The 19,649-nt window shown below is 40.8% G+C and overlaps 1 protein-coding gene across 11 annotated transcripts in view; it reads right to left on the minus strand.

The window, feature by feature from the left end:
- Positions 1-19,649, minus strand: part of ABI1 (abl interactor 1) — a 77,367-nt gene that overhangs the window by 34,070 nt on the left and 23,648 nt on the right. The window lies entirely within an intron of this gene.

Here is a 19,649-nt window from a genome sequence, read left to right on the forward strand (position 1 = left end):
TAAATAAAAACAACCCAAACCCTCACTCTTTGCAATCTGTTCCTAAACCCAGCTTTAATATTAACCCTTACTGTCATTCTCCAAAACTACAGATTTCACTGACTTCCTATACAGTTTATACAATAAGTTTCCCTGAAATGAAAATAAACCGGTGAGACAAGAACATCAACTTGTCCTGTTTTAGAAATACAAATTCATTCCACCGCTACTTCCAGAAAGAAAGCATGTTTAGTAAGACCTTTTAAATAAATGAGTTATGGTTGAGTAACAGCACTGATGAGACCTAGACAATGCATGTTGCACAGGCTACCTGCAATGAAGTCAGTTTGACCTACAAAAAGAACAATGAAATCCCCAGCTTTAATGAGCTTGGTCAGACAGATAACTTCTCCAGTGAGGGCACCATTTTATGCCATTATTTGGTAAAGAAAATTCAACACAGGGAAATGTGAACATATTTAAACTGCAAATAAATATCGCACAGAAAAGATCAATCATGGACTCAAGGCACATCAGGCATGAAAAAGCATAAATGAGTAGCTTGGGGTTTTATGACATCATGTAAAATCAGATGTCTTTTGCAACTGTGTTGCAAATTACATATTTCACTAACTCTTGATGAAAGTGCTAGTAACTCAAGTATTTGGCTTGAAACTATTGCTTACATATTGTCTAATACCAAGATACTGTTCAAGAAACTCAAGTAATGTACCTACAGATATAAAATAGTTTACTTCCCTCTCTTGTCCAGGAGAGTCCAAGCACTAAACAGGCCTGGCCTTACGGGAGACACGGAGAGCAGAGCATTGGTGCAACTGGCATCGGTCACTCTTGTCTATCACTGTGCACACACATTTATTCCATGGGGATCTCCTCCAAAGTATGAGGCTGTACTGGTGTTGGGAATTGTAGCCATCAATTCCACCAACTAGAAATTCTTTGAACACTCCAGCTGTGACAATACCAACTCCGTTACAGACCAAAACTGGTCAGGTTGGTGAGCATCTGCCTCTTCACCAGTTCTTCAAGAACAGACATCTGGTAAAGTTAACCAACATCTAAGAAGCACATAAAAAAACTGGAAGAAACTTTGACTGAAATATTGCCCTGTTATCAGGGACTGGTGGAGTCAATCCTGTCTCTTAAGGGAGAAGACTGATGCAATCTTCTATCATAGCTTCTATCAGCTATCAGTTGTGTGAAATTCAAGTCCCTAGCTAGCTTTGAACAAATTTCATATGAAGGCACCGTACTAGAAGCTTTATATTGATTATCTTTCACTTTCATAATAAAAAGGGGAACAGCCTTTCCTACCATTCCCCTCTTCAAGAGACAATTTCAAGATATTTTTAACAGCCTCTTGGACAGTAACCACAATCAAGTCTGCTAAAGCACTGTCAATTTATCAGTCCATCCACAGAAGAAACCCAGCGCAAGCAACAAGCAACAGTTACTAGAGGAAAAGAAAAAGGGAGATGCTTTTTCCAGTTCCCCAAATTCCTTTAAGAATATAAGGATTTCAAGACCTTTTTATTTCATATGAACAATCCTTCAATCCAACTTTCACTAAGGCTAATAGTTGCCTGAACACCACTATCTAAATTCATCTGAGAATCCTCATAATATCCTGACATGCCTTTTGAACCTGCACCATGAAAGTAAGGTTTCTTATCACTCTGAAGCATTCGGACATTGGAGTTTCACCTTGAGTGTTTACTTTGTATGGGGTGCTGGCAATGTAGGAGGCAACTGAAATAGATTTAAGAGTTGTATTTCCAGAGCTAGAAACCCAGCAATGTTTTCTGGTAGGTTTATAGATAGAAGTTTCTCACACATTCTCTTCAGCATACAGACAAAGTGACAATAGTAGGACAGGCTCTCCAGAAAGCCTCATCTCCTGAAGTCCTGGTAAATCCAGGCCTCTTAAGGTAAAAGGCTAGAGGAGCCAGATAAGCCATATCTCATGTAATCTGATATGCCACCTTCCTTTTCCTGCACAGAGGGCTCACATTCAAGAGCTTCCACAGATTAACACTATGAACTAAGGCCATCAACACAGATATATACAGCAACTTTCACAGTCCATATAAATGTTGCCAGCAGAGGGGGAAAGGCACTAGAGAGATCAAAAGAAAAATAATTAGAGAAATACATCCTACTTCCAGATGTCATTAATATGTAAAGGTACACTTTTAAAATATATTTCTATACATAAAATATAAATATATATATAAAAAAATATAATCACACTGCTAACAATGCATTTTACTAGTATTATCCAATGGAGAGGAGGGTTTAAAAAGTGTTGATTGTGGGTCTTGTTTTGACAGTTTATCACTACTTCTTAAATTATGTCTGAACACAGATTATATTTCAATTTAATCCTATGGAGCTAGCACCTGATTTAGAATTTAAATCTTTCTTTATATACACTAGCAGTTTTTTTCTCAGATCAACTGCCATTGGCATAAAGCAAACCATATTTCAGCAACATTTGAAGATATTTTATACCTTCACATAGATTTTTTTTTTCTGGGATATCAGGACAGCTATAGGGGGTGACTGGTCAGGGAGTGAAGTATACACAGACATCCCATTTACTCAGGACTGTATGTTTTTGGAATTCAGAAGCACAGAATGTAAAACAATTACACACATAGTTTCATAGCAAGTTGAAGCTCTATTCATTTCAAGACATACTTAAGAAACTGATTCTTGACTAACAGACATGTGCTTGCAAGAATTTAAAAAAGAAAATAAGCCTAGTTAAGATAAAAAAACCTGAAAACAGAAGCTAGAGAAACAGGCTTAAAGATTACTACCCATGGACAAACAGCCTCACCTTTAGCCTTTCTTCCAAAAGGAACACTAGGATTCACTGAGAATTGGACCCCAACTGTATCTTAATTTCCACAACATGACTCATGGAGTGGCACATACACCTATTTAACAGCACAGAAAAGGAAAAAGAGAGGCCTGTTCAGCTAAAAGACTACTTCTATAGATGCTTTTCAGAGTACCTTATTGGCAAATCAGCATTCTGCTGGAGAACAGAATGGGCAAGGACAGACCAGAAGGGCTGGGAGTGGGTACATGACATTCTAGGACAAGAATCAGAACAAAAACCAGCCCACTTGTCCAAGAGCCAGACTTGAGTTCATGCCTGGTTTTTCTTTCCTGGTGCCAAGTGCAAATAGGAGGACTGCTGTGGACAATACATATTCATCCCTCAGCAGTGAAGGAAAGAAGCTTGTCATATTATTCTCTTAATGACTATTTCAGGCATGTTCATGCAAGAGGCTGATCAGATAAAATGGGACATCTGACAGAATCCAGTAGGTCTCACCTGTGAAATGCCACCTCACAGAATTAGGGTCTATGAATGAGAAACATCTCTGGAGAGACACATGGAAGTCTCATCACACCCTCACCCCCTGCTCCCCACTTTCCCCAACTGAAAGGAAGATGATGTCAACACAGAGCATAAGGAGTATCTCTGGGAACAGGGAGAGGGATGTGAGAAGTAAGACTGGCAGATGGCAACTGAAGGCAAATGGAGCTTAAGTCCTACAGAGAAGGAGATTTTTAGCAGCTCGAGAGGCCCTTATTATGGAAAGAAAACAGCTAACAGCCCTTCCTCCTCTCCGCTGCATTGGTAAAATGCCAGAAGCACTCTGCTAAAGTTCACATAAGCATGAGGGAAATGGAACTTCAAACATCTGGAGTATGGAGGTCAGACAGCGCTGCAGAAGCAGCTGGCCCTGCACGCAGGAGGCGGCTGTCTGCCAGGACATCAGTGAGTGAAGAGGTGGGATGGGTCTATGACTAAAAGCAGGAGCCTGGAAAACAGCAGATTGAAGTTCTATTCCTGGCTCTGCCAGACTTCCTGTGCTATACCAAGCAAGGAGCTTTGCTGCTTGGGCTTGGAGCTGTGCACCTGCAACAGCACCAGGAACAGACAGAGTACAGGTGGGCACAGGTACAGGCAGCACTGCCACAGCTGTCCGCTGTGGGCACAGTGACACACAGTGACAGCCCAGATTTCTCCGTTCAACACCTTCCACTGATGTTTTTAGCTGCTAATGAAAATGTGAGTTACAGACAATACTTCCTGTGCTTTGGCAAAATCTACTGCCAATTTTAACCATTTGAGCAAACTATATGTACATACACTGCAATAAAAAGTGCATTAGGAGCATTATTCATTAAAAAAAAGGCACTAGCCCTCCTATGACCAATCCTATGATACACGTTTATATGGAGTACAACAATTTTTCTGTTTTCTAGATAACTTTCTTTTCTTTCAAATGCAACTGCTATTTCAATACCATCTTCAAGAAATTGAGTATAATAAACAAATAGAAAAAAAAATGCATCACTTATGTAGATCTCTGTGGGAAGACAGAAGAGGAGACAAGGCATTTATCTCCACCCGCCTCCTGAAGTCTATGGCTTTCCAGCATCCAATGTCAGGAGTGGGGGAAGAGAGAGAAATGGCTTCCATGGTGTTATTCCCTGTTCTGACACAAAATCCCTGACCACTTTAGAATATGGTTGCCAGTATATTCAGCTGTGGCTGAACCTCACACACCCCTGCCTCCCCCCTCCTTCACAAGTGCTGCACAACAGGAAGTACAGACCCAGCTCTGCATCAGATCAAAACTACAGCACATGGCAAATTAACAACTGGTAACCATTCACTTGAGTTTCACACTGCAACAAACATCTTCCTGAATGTCAGTTCTTTTACTCAGCCCTTCCTCTGGCCACCACCTCCCCTTCACCAAGACGGGATTCCAATAAGAGAACTCTCAAGGTACACCCCCTCTCCTTTAGTGTTCTACACAGTGAACTGAACAGACATTTCAATGCTTAACTAACACCAGTTGCTGATTAAAATCAGTCTTTAAAGTGGAAGACACTTCAAAAGAGAAGTGTTTGAACAGTACAATCTGATGGATTTTTGACAGAACAACATTTAGAATGTGCAGTCATTTTACATTTGTATTCAGCTCTAAAAAGCACAAAAAGCAGATAAATGCTTTTGATTATGCAAAGTCAAAATTCCAGCTGTATGTGTAAGTGTATTTCAGTCTGTGAAATTAGATATTAGTAACTTCAAATTTTTTTTTGCTGGGTATTCCTGAAGATATGCATGACTAAGTCAATTCAAAAGAAAAAAATAAGAAAAAGAAACTGAATATGCTTATGCAAGCTTTCACATAAGAGTTCCAGCATTTTAAAGTAGCTGATTGAGTCCCTCTTCCTTACTGGAAGCAATGCACTTGTCTAGAATTAAACAAAACATACAAACCTAAATATATTTTTGACTGCAGGAAAGCACAACAGAAAGGAAAAATTAAATGGCTTCTTCAGTAGTTTGGACTCACTAAAGAACCACCATGGGAGTAGAACAAAACTGTATGTCAAACAAAAAGCATTTTGTATGCCAAAAAAAAGCAACTTCACAGGAGATGAACATGTGCAATTGCAAAGCGCACTGCAGGTGGCTGAAAAGGAAACCATCTAAAAAAATCCTATGAAAAATAAACTCAACAGAACAAGTCTGAATTTTCTGAAAGTTTGTCTGAGGTACGAAGCTGATAAAGCTGTAACAATGATGAGTCAGAATGCTCATGCCTGAACAAAAACAACAAAAAAAAAGCCCAAAGCCCAATACTTCACATTTAGTTGTAAGTTGGCAAGTCAAATTGGTAAGAGCATGGGACAGAACCCACACCAAGAGAAAGTGAGCTAATATTGCCTTAGCCTTAATGTATCGCCTCTTCAGTGCTTTATTTAATCAGCTCTAATAGCAAAAATAAAATATTTTCCAATGATAAAGGTTATGTTATGTGGATGGGATAGTGGATTTATTGTACATTTCAAAATAATTATTATCTAAAGAATAACAAAACTCAGAATAGCTGCTTTATCACATATATTTACTTGAAAGTGGTCTCGATTAATTTTCAGACACTTTTCTTAAAACATGAAATCCCAATCACCAAATGATCTAAAACCAACAAAATATACACATACACACAAAAATACACAAACACATACACAAAAATGCCTTTCCCAAGCACCTCCTTCTCATGAATTCAGGGCCTATGAAACACGTAAGGCTGACAGTTCTGAGAAAGACTATTTCTCCCACACATAAAACAAGGACAGCAGATGTTGGAATGACGATGGGTATCCTTTAGCTACCTACAGACATAGTTTGATTACAAATTGCCCAAGGCACAATGTTCCTTCTATCCCTCTTTGATCATGTCATCTGACGGCAGTGATATAAGCTAGTGGGAGATGTGCTGGTTTTTAGCTGGGTCAGCACTGCACCAGGAGTAACTCATGAGTATTAATTAAACAGCCATCATGTGACTCAAGGCCACACTATCTACACCACAAACATAGCTTACCCTATGTGAAATTCCTATTTCTCAAGGGTTGAACATTCGAGAGTTGAATATTCCACTCTGTCCAGAAGAGAACTACTAAAGTTCTGGACTTTTAAAAACAATTAATAAAAAAGTAGGCAAGATGCTATGGCAAGTAACTTTGTTGCAACATTGTGAGGTGCTATTCCAGTGGAATGATAACCACCAACAGCGATTTTCTTCCTCTTGTCCACCCTGTCCATCAGTAAAAATAGGGTGGCAGGAACAATCCTCAGCCACTACACATTCCAATCTAAAAGTTTTCAGTACCATATTCTACTTTACAGTTCACTTACTACCCAGGCTACTATCTTCTGCATATTATTGTAGTAAAGAGCTCTTCCATGTACCTTGAACACCAAAACAACTAGGATCTGATAAGTTCCTCACAGTTTTCAAATATAGACATATATAGAACAAAACAGATCAACTTTCTGATGCAGCCTCTCCTTTCCCAAATGCCCTTCAGCAAGAAGGCACATCAACAGAGGACAAACTTAGAAGCATCATGAACTTACATCAGATCAAACTTCTTCCAAAAAATTGAGTTTCCGCAGCATTGCATGTGGATGCCTATTAAAATACTCAGGCAAAAAAGGAGAGTTGACAAAAATTCCCTCACATGTTTTCTAAGACTGTGCTACTATTTTGGACTGAGTCATACAGACTTCTTTTAATTTGGGATATATTAAGTAAAAGCAGAAGACAGACAAGCAAATATGACATTTACCAGTTTAACAGGGTGGGAAGGAAGGGCCAAGGCAGAGATAGACTTGCTAAGGCTGCTCTAGTTCTCCACTGCCATTTTTAATTCCACACACAAGTCAAACAGGAAGTTGCACATTGTTTCTGTAAATGGATTTCCCTTAGCCTCCCAACTCTTGGCCACAACTGATATGAAACACTGCAGTTACATCTGCTGGTAACATCCAGACTTTATTCACCCAGAACTTTTTCTGACTAAGGCAGGGCCTACTGACAGAGGGAGACTGGCTCAAGAAGAAGCCGTGCCATCACTCAGCCCCTCCACCAGGATCACATCTCAGGCTTGTACATGCACACACCCAAAAGTGAGATCTTGACTCTGTCCTGTGCAAGAGCACCTGAACACAAACACTGCAGCCTGATGGCAGGTTAACAGACAGTGCAAGTCTTGAAGAGAAGTTTTGTGCATAGGCACAGAGACACAGGCACATCACTATGTCCCTGCTGCTGAATGTATTATCCTACTATTGCTACAGTCAATTCATTAGACTGACCACGTGCTCAAATCAGCCATTTCCACTGTGCAGTCATTAGCATAATGATTAAATATGATTGCAAACACTTGGGGAGAAGCAGAGCATCAGCCAGTGGAGAGGACAAAGATAATGAAGCCAGTCAAAAAAGCAGCTGGAAGTCTGCAGTTCTTAAGACCTTGTCTCCAAGATAATTGAGCCCACAAGTCAGGGAATAGGGGGCCAAGAATAAAACACTGCCTGTCACAAGAAAATGGCAGGAAAAAGAAGACTGGCCATCTCCTACTGTCACTTAAGGCAGAAGTTATACATACATTACACCAATATTGACCATTGAAGTGTTTACAGCTAACTGAGGAGGGTAGAGGGGTTGCCTGGTGAGGGTGCTCCAAACACCATGGTGGGTTTATAAACCTCTGAATGGCACCACAGAGTTTCAAGAGGCAGTTCTACCACTCCACAGTAACAACCAGCACAGACATGTGCACAACTGGACACTGACCTGTGCAGTGCTGGACAGCAAAACACACAGTGAAGAGTCACTAAACACCTGCAGGAAACCTGAGTGCACAGGAAGGTGGATTGAGATACCTTTAATCAGGGAGGGAGGTGCTACTGAGTTCTCCAAGAGATGAAGGAGTACAGCACAACACAATTTAATGAGCTACAAAAGAGACAGCTGTGCAAACTTCTGTGGCCTACTTCCCCCCAATGCTTTGGTAAAGTCTGAGGAGGCCAATGTACTTTTTAGATTTAAACTGTGTATATCCATTCAGCAGTACAGAGTGCGTTTACTCCCAGAAGTATACAGCCAATATAAACAACAACTCAACAACTACACATTTGTTTTAACAATTTTTTTTTTTACCATGACTAAGGAATCTCGGCAAATGGGCAGGAGCGGAAGAGTACACAGGAAAGTTATCCAAGTAAGATCTGCAGACTGCTCACAATCTGTTTTCCCAGGATGTTTGCTTAAGTCACATAATTGTTTGCAGAACGTCTGCTTTCTAAAAATGCATTTGGAAAAATTCATCCCACATTTTCTTAAGTCAGTTTCTACTGATTAATGATGCTTTTCAATATTCTCAAAGTAGGTGATCTGTCATTATCCAATAATGACCAGTCAGCAGCCTTCTCTGAAACATATTCTAGGCAAACATTTCACATGAAAACCAGTATTTTGAAAGTTTTTCAAATAATTTTTTTTAAATGTCAGATATATATAGTCCAAGTATTTCAGGCAGCTCTAGGAGAGAGCATATCTGAAGACATTTTGGCATTGACTGAAGGACTACACACTAATGCAGCTCAAGAAAATGCAGTCTTAAAGTTGTTGACCTGAAAACAAGATGCCAGTAACTTGGAGTAGTGGTCCCCTCACTACCCCTTTGCTCCCACATCTGGACATCTAGAAGCATGAAGCAAGCCAACTGGGAGTGAAGCTTGATATTCTAGATGCCAGCCCAGGGGCACACTGCACTGCAGGAGGAATTTGCTGCTTAAAGCAGCAAAATCCCCAGGGATTGAACTTGAATTTTGCTCAGTGAGGGCGTATGGAAACCATCCCCCACTTCCTGAGCTTTTTGTTATTTATTCATGGGCCAGAGCCTGAGCTCAGAAAAGGGAAAAACTTGTTATTTTAACCAAAGCACCATGAACACCCCCAGAAATTCTCTCCTCCCATTTTAGCATTCAGATGCCAGAGTACCATCAAACACTACCACTACATCATGGGTGCTTCAAAACTGTAATAAGATGCAGCACTTCTGAGGCCAGCTGTCATGCTACCATCAAAATAATGCACTAGCAGACATACCTACTGGTCTGAACACTGTCCATAACACAAAACCAGATATGTTTAACTACACATCAGGCTAAACCAGAGATATGTAAGTGGCAAGATGGCCATCCTCAGTGTGAAGAGTGGAACAAATAAAATAAAGGATGACCTGGCTCCTCTCAGCTTTTGGCTGATATAACCCTATTGGTGCTGGATCTTAACATGAGATTTAGAGTGTATGAAGAAACTAAATCAAAATACAGTGACACAGGTAGGAGAGTAGATAGCTGAGAAAGACTAATTTGTTTCTGGCATTTTGACTGGACTTACTTTCTTTACCTTAATGACTCATAATTACATGAGGTTGGAACATTTCTGTTAGGATTTGGAGGTTCCTCCATGTCCCAAATGGAGATTGTCCTCAATTACTTCAGCATCTCACTCATCACCACAGCAGGCAAAAATTACCCCGAGATGGAGAATTGAAATAACATAATATTTCATAATATTTCTACCACTCTCAGAAGCCATAATCAACCAAGACACATGTGCATGTCAACTGCATAATTTCAAGGTAAGTTTTTTTCTTATTTTTAATCTAAGTTTTAATGAAAAGAAATTCAAAAACTATTTAGAGGAACACACAAATTGTCACACCAGCAGGCATTTTATTGGCTTACCACACACTACCTATAAGCTATTAAAGAGCAAACAATATGTACCCTATTCAAAAGCTTCAGTTAGGACCTTTTTCAGCCTAGCTTAGGTGACAAGCCTTATCCTCAGCAGAACTCATCTTTTCTAGTCCTGTACATCTAGCCATTACTGCATCTTGCTCAATACTTAACAACACACATAAGAAAATCCTATAAATGGACAAAGAAGGATCAGCTCCCCAAAGATGATGTTTATCTCCTTTCCAGTCAGATAAAGGTTGATTTGTGGTTTGAGGGCTTATCTTGCAACCTTATATAGCCTAGTTTTGAACACAGTTCAAAAATACTATCTTAAAATGAAAAAAAAAATCCTCTAAGACACCGAGTTCAACATGCAAGCAGAAATTCCTACATTCAAATCAAGCCCTTCAGCCATTATTCAATTTCCTTGTATTTATATTTTCAAATGATGGCCCAACTGACTTTTCCTGAAGCAATGATATGTTTTATTATTTCCATCATGATCCCTCTCAACTCTAAGGTTCCCATCCTACTTGTTCTTATTTTATATTTAGAAGCCTAATAGCTTTTAATCATACCCTTGCTGCTCCTGGTCTTGCCACACAGAGGAATTTGAGATAGCATGACAAGATCAGGTTGATTATTATTTCTCTCTTGCAAGCGAGGACAGAGAAGCCAGTTAAAGAAACAGCAAGCTGTGCTTCAGTCGTGGTGTGAGCCCATGCTGAACTGTACCACTGGATCCATTGTACATAATCATGCTGGGACAACATGTGAGGGGAAGAAGCAAATGCCTTTAGGCATGAACAGGTAAAACTACATTAAACATTGGCACTTGTACAAAGATACATTCATTAAGAAGCCATAGCTACTCAGCAGATTCCCAAAGAGGAAGCAAAAAAATAAAAACCCTGTGATTCTGTGGTCACATATGGGCACAAAAATGTAAACAATAAGATAGAATTAGGTACAATATTAGCCAAAATTATTAAATAATATAACTATTTCTTGGAACCAGAATTTAGTATTAGAGACAAAAATGACAGCTTTAGTAATCTATTTTTTGGAACTGAGAAAGAGACACACATACTTTTATGCTGGTTACTTCTATATGCATAGTCAACATTCCACACAGGAATGGGTGAAATAGCAAATGATGGCCTTAGCTACCTGTCACTCAAAATGTGCTCATTCAAGACACATTCTTGACGAGTTTCGTTAAAAAATAGAAATCCTATATACAGTACAGCTTTTAAAAAAACAAATTTACAGTTTTATTTCCACTACTATAGAGAGCCATAATACCCTCTCTGATGGTACTAGCAGCAGGGAGAGGGAAGAATCAACAATATTCTCCAGCAAAATAAGCTGTCTCAAATAAACAATGTTCAGGGTAACTTATTTAGGTCTTTAGCCATAAATTATATCACCCAACACAATTTCACATTTTTTTGTGGTACAGTAAAGGGAAGCTTCCCTTTGTGGTCTGTGACTGCCCCAGTGATGCAGAGATGATGCTGGGGAAGGGAGGGGATTCCCACTGGGGCTCAGGAGCCATGTAACAAGTGTTTAGTGATATTAACATAGTTGGACAGATTTTCACACTTCATATACACTTTTTCAAAGTTACAAAAGTACAAAGTTACAAAAAAACAACAGAAGTTGTCCCAACTCTTCAGAAGAGCAGCTAACAAATCATTCATAGACCTCCCATGAACTAATAAAGTATTCCTTGTATATGTATGGCCTGTAAGGGGGCTTTTACAAGACATGCATAACAGATACCAATGGGTCCCAAAAGGCTGCTAAAAAAGAGAATAAAATCAAACCAGCAGCAGCAGCATTAAAAGTGGCAGTGTTATTACTGGCTTATAAACACCCATGTGAATCATTACTTGGTTTTCCACCTGCAGATCAAAGTTAACTAAGTACTTATGTGGTCCTAGTAAAACCAGCCAGCAGAAATCACTAAGCGATCCCTATCTGAACAGCACAAGAAGTCCAGCCACAAGCACCCAGCAGGATGTGTTGTGCTTGAGCGGCAGCTTCAGTGATGCTGTACAACAAATGCTGTTACTCATCTTCTCCACAGTAAGTTTCCTGTACTTGTTTCTCCCCTCTATTTCCCCAAAAAGAGTCAGCTCAAGCACACCACTACCCAGTTGCCACAAAAACCAACATCCCAAATAGCTGCACTGGATGGCACGGGTACAGCAACTGACTAAATGCTTTGGTAGCTGGTTACCTGCTCTTTTATTAGGCACAATGTTCTTATCACCTCATACACTGCATTTATGCAATTAAAACATTGACAGAGATAAAACTTTAATGAGATGTAAACCAAGAACTATTCATATGTGGATACTGCTGGCTTACTAAGACTTGAAATAGAAGGAAAATTAAATTCAGGCAGCAAGGTAATCAGATGCATCTGAAGGGGGAAAAAAGCCCCAAACAAACCAAGACTCCTTGGAAAGTCCAATATGTGACTTTATATCAGGTTAGTGACGCATTTCGTCAGTGTGGTATAGCTTCCAGATATGAGAGGTTTTCATTAAAAAGACTGCACAAACACTGATGACTCCTTTGTTACACAAAATTGTCAAAAAGGCCTTTCAGAGTCATGTTCTCAGTCCTGGGTTTTTGGCTTTGATTTCAGAAAACAAGAGGCTGCATCAGGCCTCTTAATTCAGTATTTAATGAGGTATCTAGAGCTTACAGCCAAATAATCATTGAGCAGAAAGAAGGTTTTAATGGTCTAAAACACATGAAAACTATGCATTCAGACTGCCCCTCTGGCAGATGGTGAAATGGGAATAAGCATATGAAGGAATTCATGACAGTCAATGTCTATTAAAGTAAGCAACATTGCCCATTCCCCAAAAATATGTTCAAAACCCTGCATTCCACAGGGCAAACAAAAAAAGTGTGAAATGAAAGTTTCTGGTTCAGTTTCTTCTTCATCAAAGCAACTGCTCTTCCCCATCACAGAAAGGCTGACATTGTGGTTACTCTCTCATAGGTGTACCTGTTATGGAGGACTTGATTTGTTTGTTGGTAATGTGCTGGGGTTTTCTTTTTACCTGCATCAGCTGAACTGCACAGGAGTTACAGACATCCTACATGTATTCATTTGTGGACATGAAGGGAATTTCTCAGCTGAATGGCTGACAAGGCAACTCTTACACATTATACTACTTTCTGAGCAATTCATATATATCATGTAGAAGCTGATATGCATGAAGTTGACAACAATTTTCAAAAGCAGACAGATAAACAGAGCAAGCACAGCACAACTTCTTGGAGCTTTGGCCTCTATTAGGGGGAGAACAGGAAGAGCAGGATGTGAAGCAAAGGCCACAGAGATAACTGTCAGCACTTTACTAGGAGAGGGAACGTCACCCAAGGCAAGTTTAATCTAAACAAAAGGTGCAAGTTTCTTGCCATATTTAGAGTATTTGTGGCTGCTGACAGGCAGGGGCAGTCCAAGAGAACCAGAGAGAAGACATTATCTTTTTAATGTATACAACATTAGACAATGCACTAGCTCTTGCTGATACTTTTGGTCTCTCCACAGACTTCTGGATGTGTGGAAAGGAAAGTCTGGATGGAAGTGGAGCACACAAGATCTGTAGATATGTAATGGCAGTTTCTCCCCTGACTCTGTAATTATCTTCCCCCCCACACCAATTAGTTCCTATAATTTATGCTGTGCCTTTCAAGGATACGAAGTCAGCTTTTAGGATACATCCAGCTGCTGCAGGGTAATACCAAAAAGTCATGGCAGAGATCACACTCCAAAATAAAAAGGCTTTTCCCAACTCCATGTACTAATCTGCCAAGCTTCAGCTTATGGCTAGCTGTTTAACATTACACCATCACTATCAAGCAAAAGACCAACTGCAAAGATGGAAACAGACTTAAGTACTAACGAGCTACCATAACTTCACTGCTTTGCTTTTTCCTTATCAGACCAAATTAACACAACTCCTTCAGCTTCTTCTTGCAGGCTGCATGCTCCAAGCCCCTGACCTTCTCTGCAGTCCTCTCTGCTGGAGTGTCTTCAGTTTCCCTAAATCACTCTTGAGCAAGGCAGAGGTGACAAAAAAAAACCAAAACAGCCCAGACCCAGTACTCCAGATGAAATTGCATCACTGCCTTCCATCTGCCAGCCACAATCTTCCCAAGGCAGCTCCACCACACTGCTTCACTTATTCAGACAGTCTTGTGGCATTGGCTCATGCTCAGCACAGCACTCATCAGCATACCAGCTCCTTTCCAACCCATTGCTACTCACAGTCACCTCCCAGTGCATACAAATGCACTTTGGGCCCTACCCTAGGGTGTAGGACCATGCACCTTGCCCAGTTTCCTGAGGTTTTTGCTGGTTCAATAAGAGTCCTGCATACTGATGCTCTGCCATGCAGTGTATGAATCATCTTTCCTAATTTAGAGTTAGTCCCAGATTTGTTGAGGATATGCTTTATGTTCTGAATGGTCTCCAAAGCATGTTCTGAACTCCTCCAGTACTGACCCTGCTTGTTAGCAGCAGTGAACCATTTGCTAGTTCTGGCTAATCTTCTCTCCAATTAACAGTCCTTCCATCTAGCCCATATGTTCTTGAGGTCAGAAACAAAGGTCAGGGTCTAAGCACTTACTTCTTTTTAAAGAGGCAACTTCAGCACAAAAGTACCTGGAGAGCTGTACTTTGGAAGCACAGTCACCATTAAGAGGATCTGGAAAGGTCATTTGCTCCTATCCATAAGTGTACTAAAGTTCTTCACATAATTGCTTCTTTCTAGGCATGACCATCTACATTCATCAACAGATTCATCTTTCTATTTCTTGGCTTTTAAACATGAATTAAACTGTGTTGTGATTATACACAATGCAGTATCACATTAATCCAAAGTACACACACACTCTGAAAGCTCTTTCCTATAAAGAGCCACCACTGTTCCTGCACTGCCTTTTGCCCCTTCAAACACCAGAGGTTGAGCATGTAACAGCTCTTGTGCTCCTCTTCCCTCCCAAACACCAACTTGCTACTATTTTGGAGCTCACCCCTTACAGCCCCAGAACATGTTCAGCAGAATTTCTCTGAAACCTAATCCACAGCAGTCCTGACTGGTAGCTAACTCAATGGAAAGGCCTTAGTATTCGGGATTCAACACAGGCTACAGCTGTAAGATTCAGAAAGCCTATGAGAAGATGTGTATCTGCACCATTGCCCCAACTTTACCTACACAACCACGCTGCAGCAACATAAGGCATTTGGCTTTCTGCTTGCACATGGCACTTGAATTACACACATAATTAATTAGACGTGGATGGTAACAGGCAAGATTCTTCTGAACTAATTCAGGGGAGTTTTTAAATTATTTTTATAGTTCTAAAACCTTATAATTTTAAATGGTAACAAAAGATGCACACGTATCTTTTTTTAATGAGAGTGATGCTTTCAGAACACATTGTTTTACAATAGTCCCTATTTTGCATTAGAGGAGAGCTTCAGATGCAAAAGAAAATCTTCACACTGAATGTTTAAGGGGAGTGGTGTTTCCTGGTGAAAATTATCATTTCTTTAAAAGGAGACTATTGCTTTCTTCATGCTTGGATTTAAATACTGAGCTATTTAAAGACTGTTTATATAGAGGGAGGAAAAAAAAAGGAAGAGTTGCTACACTCAGTGCTGCAGCTCTGACATAAACATGAGTGCTGATCTGTTATATTTTTCAGTTTTGACACAGTAAACAAGGATGTCCCTGTCAACCTCTCTCCTCTGAGAAATCTGGCTGTCCCATCTTCATTCTCTTGAACTTTGTGGAAATGAAGCAGCAAAAAATTTATCATAAAGTACATGTTTTAAGTCAACTCTTAATTCCAATACGAGGAGAGGAAGAGTTGAGTACAAGCAAGAAAGAGTGCTGAGTACACAGGGACGATCACTTCCCTAGTCCTGCTACCCACCCCACTTCTGACACAGGCCAGGATGGCACTGGTGGTCTTGGGCCCCCTGGGCACATGCTGGGCCAGGTTCAGCTTCTGTTAACCAACACCCCCAGGTCCTTTTCTGCTGCGCAGCTTCCCAGATACTTCTCCAAGCCTGGACTGCTGCATGCGGTTGTTGTACCCAAACTGCAGCACCTGGCACTTTGTCTTGTTGAACCGCAGACCATTTGCCTCTTCCAATCCATCCACACTGTCCAGATCCCCATTCAGAGCCTTCCTGCCTTCCACACTTCTACCCCACTTGCCGTGACTGAGGGTACTCTCAATCCCCTCATCCAGATCATTGATAAAGCTATTGAACAGGTCTGGCCCCGATACCAAGCCCTGGGGAACACCACTGGTGACTGGTGACCAGCTGGATGTAACTCCATTCACCAACACTCCTGGGCCTGGCCATCGCAACAGTTTTCTACCCAGCAAAGAGCAAACCCATCCAAGCCAAGAGCAGCCAGTTTCTGCAGGAGATGCTGTGAGAAATGGCATCAAAGGTTTCATTGATGTCCAGGTAGACACATCCATAGCTTTTCCCTCATCCGCTAAGTGTGTCTCCTTGTCATGGAAGGGGATCAGGCTGATCAAGCAGGACTTGCCTTCACAGACCCATCCTGGCTGGGCCTGATTACCTGGTTTCATGTGTCACATGACAGCACTCAAGATGATGCGTTCCATGACCTTCTGTGGCACCAAGGTCAGGCTGACAGGCTTATAGTTCCCTGGATCCTGCATTCAGCCCTTCCTGTAGGATGGTGTCTGGCATATTTGCTGAGTTAATGCCATCAGTGAAGTCTTGATGCCCGTGTTGATGCAAAGTATATGCTTACTAGCTTTTTCTGCTCAAGTCTTGTCTAATGGGGCAAGTAGGATCCCTTATACCAGAAGGGTTTTCAAACTTCTCCAGGAGAGTGACCAAGTCTCTGATCTGCCATATCACAGCAGCTTGGAAAGGTCAAGTCAGCTTGGCAATGCTCCGAGTCAATATGAAGGATTTAAACCAAGAGCTGAGCTCTATGTGTACAGCCCCCTGTACTGGGTGCAGTAAATTATCACATGGCAGGTCACAGGCATTACAGCTGAAACACAACTGTAACTACAGAAAAATGCAGATGCAGCTGGGCAGGTTTTTGCTCTGGCTGCTATGTGAAAGCCAACATCCTGGAGCTGTTCATGGCCTCCACCTCAGAAAAGTGTTCCCTCACCACACTGCAATTACTCATGTGAAGCGTCTGCATTTGTGCTCAACCAGAAACCAAAGCCCAACGATTTTTTTCCTATAAAACCAAGCACAGTTTCCATCTATAAAATTAGACTCCAGTAACAATAATAACACACTAGTCCATCACCTAACTTTTCATGAGGGCTTTTTCCACTGAAGAAGACACTAAGCTAAGAAAAATACAGAGTGGCTACTAATCAGGCTTAGCTATCCAGGGATTTAGCTTAGAGTCATTCTGGAGAATAAGCATAGTGAACTGAAAAACAGTACGGGAACAGAAACAGCTTGTGCTCAGAAGAGCCATAGGACTTTCTTCCTTAGAACAACTATCAAACTGTACCTTATTTCACAGATAGCTGCTCTTCTTTTACAAAACCCAGAATTGAGTTATCGATCAGCAATGCCTCAATTCTGTGTTTCCAGGAAACATTTCTTCCATGAAAAATAATGCCATTTTGAGAATTTGCTCATCCCATGCTTTAAAAATAACATGAAAATATTCACAACTGATACAGGCACAGGGAAGGACACTCTGGAGATCCCAAAGCATTTAAAAACAGTCTATCACAGCAATTGTACATCTGATTTCAGAAAAGCAGTTGAAGCATTTGAGCAGAAACACTTAAAAGCAAATAGCTGAGCTGGTATGTGTGCATTATCTGTATCCCGTTTAATTCTACAAAATTAGTCCGCAGAGGTTCATTTATAAGCAAGGATTAATTTCAGGCAAGACCAACCAGGACAGAAACTACAAACAAGTGACCTGCTAAACACTCCTCAAAAGCTTTACAAAGCACTGATTGTTCCCAGCCTTTAGCAAACAGTTCATGTATCAGGTGACTCAATAGCTTTCAGCTAGTGCCTTCAATCCAAGCAGCAAACAGTACAGTGGGTTAACACCTTTTATGCTAGAATCAAACATTTTGGCTTTTTCCATGGTTAGTCATATTAGTGGGCCAATGAGAATTTGACAATAATCACTCACACACACTGCAGCTCTCAAACACTTAAGAAAATATGTGCTCAGTGTAAGACGGCATCCAATGCTTGGGAAAAGTCCATAGATTTAGTTTTTTATCCAGTCATTTCTTAAAAGGTAGTCATAATCCCAGCATCTCTGAATACTTAACAGAATTAAAAAACTCATCTACTGCAATTTCATTTCCTCCTACTTTCCTGTTTCAGTGGCAGGTACCTTTTAAATACTTTACACAGCTCTTAGCATTGTTTAGTTCTCAGCACGTGTTAACCTCACATGCCTTTTTGATAGGTTTGTTACTAGGAGGGCCCTTCCATATGCACTGGAATCTTCCCCCTGCTGACATGCTTTAGACAAAACCACTGTGCTGTCATTTCACAGAAAGATGTTTAGAACAACTCTAAAAAATCAGTAAAGAGAGGTTAGCAGGGCTGGGAAGGGAGATAACAGAGACCGTAAGAAGCATTTTCTTTCACTTATTTGGTCTAAGGTGTACCACCAACAGGATGCTGGTTGACCAACTAAGGTTTTTAATTCACTGGCTGCACTGAAGAACGTATTAGGTTGCATCCTGTGGCATTTGTTTATGAAACATGTCAAAGAGACATGGGACAAAGTCCAGTGAAGATCCGACTGAATTTCGGTAAGAGCACAACAGGGTGGATACTGGGCTTTTAACAACTCCCTCAAGCCCATTTCAGAACACCAGTGTAAGCATGAAATAACTGAGCTCTGCCCCTGCCAACATTGGCACTAACATGGCACACACCTGGTTATGCAGCAAGCCACTTCCAGATTAAACACAGCAGACATTTTTGGCTGAGTTAGCATACAATGAGGCCAATGATAGGTACAAAGCAGGCAGCAGCAGCAATGCTTCCCCCCACAGAAGCAGGCAGACAGGGTGAAGCTTCAGCCAGGGAAATACAGGCTGCCACAGAGAGGGATTGGCCTATACTTTTCTGTCATCTATTTCCATGTTCTCACTGCAGCAACTCCAATAATACTGCAGTCACAGTACAAGTAAGGTCAGCTCACTCTTTCAGCTGCCTTAGCTGGGAAGGATTTTGGCTTGAGCAAGAGTGGCAGCATGTGAACCCCCCTCCCCTTCCATACAGCACACGAAATTATGTCCTGCAAGGCTATGAAAACAAATGAACTCATTGCATGAGTTAAATAAAATACCACCTCTCATATGGCACTTCTAACTGGATTTCCTTCTGAACCAGAATCCTTCTCTCTACCCCTCCCTCAAGTGCAGCTTCAGATCTTGAAATCTTAATAATTAATTCCTGCTTTAAATC

Source organism: Pseudopodoces humilis, chromosome 1 (assembly GCF_049639895.1).
Source record: "Pseudopodoces humilis isolate 2021_Gansu_Grassland_sample_001 chromosome 1, ASM4963989v1, whole genome shotgun sequence".
Lineage (NCBI taxonomy): Eukaryota > Metazoa > Chordata > Aves > Passeriformes > Paridae > Pseudopodoces > Pseudopodoces humilis.